At 32.2% G+C, this 770-nt stretch overlaps 1 long non-coding RNA gene across 1 annotated transcript in view; it reads right to left on the reverse strand.

The window, feature by feature from the left end:
- Positions 1-770, reverse strand: part of LOC119593890 — a 13,486-nt gene that overhangs the window by 2,777 nt on the left and 9,939 nt on the right. The gene's annotated exons all lie outside the window — the stretch shown is intronic.

Raw genomic sequence — 770 nt, forward strand, 5'->3', positions numbered from 1 at the left:
TTTGTATCAGGAAACCACCCGGTGGCACTGGGTTACAAGACCAATGTCCTTCATTGAGATATGAAGCACAAACCTTCATTCTTAATATTTTTCTTTTCTTGCTTTCCTTCTTCATAATTTTGATTCCACTTCAAACCTTCTAGACTTTAAGATTTCTGGTAGAAAAAGTTAATCCATACAGTGCACTCTAAGACAACTCTCCTTAATGGATTCTCAATAAGTCTGACTATGATATGTTCTATCCTGATCAAGATAATCAAAAGGTAAAAAAAAAAAATATTTTTATCCAAGCTTTCATCTGGTTTCAACCAAATACATAAACTGTGCACCAACAGACTTACCAAAAACAATGAAGTAATGTAGTTAAGTATTTGCCTATCAAATCAGATATTACACCTAGCATAACATTTGTAATGATCTAATGAGTTATAATAAACATCTTCGCCTTTATATTATTTTTCATACTGATAATAGATGATATGGATACCAGGAATTAAATGTTCATAAATGGAAGTTACTTTCTCTGGCTATTTTTGTTTATATATGGGGACTTCATTAATCAAAAAAGAAAGAAAAAAAAATAACACGTCCAATCTTCACAGACTAAACTCATTCTCTGAATTCCAAAACCAATGATCAAAAGGCAGGTAGGCGAGCATACAAACACAAATTCCTAATGAAGAGAAAGAGCAAGTTCGCAAGACCCACCTACCAAAACAGATAATTACTGTGATAAAACTAAAAGTACAGACTCTTAAAGGTACATAGAC

Source organism: Penaeus monodon, chromosome 33 (assembly GCF_015228065.2).
Source record: "Penaeus monodon isolate SGIC_2016 chromosome 33, NSTDA_Pmon_1, whole genome shotgun sequence".
NCBI classification, from domain to species: domain Eukaryota; kingdom Metazoa; phylum Arthropoda; class Malacostraca; order Decapoda; family Penaeidae; genus Penaeus; species Penaeus monodon.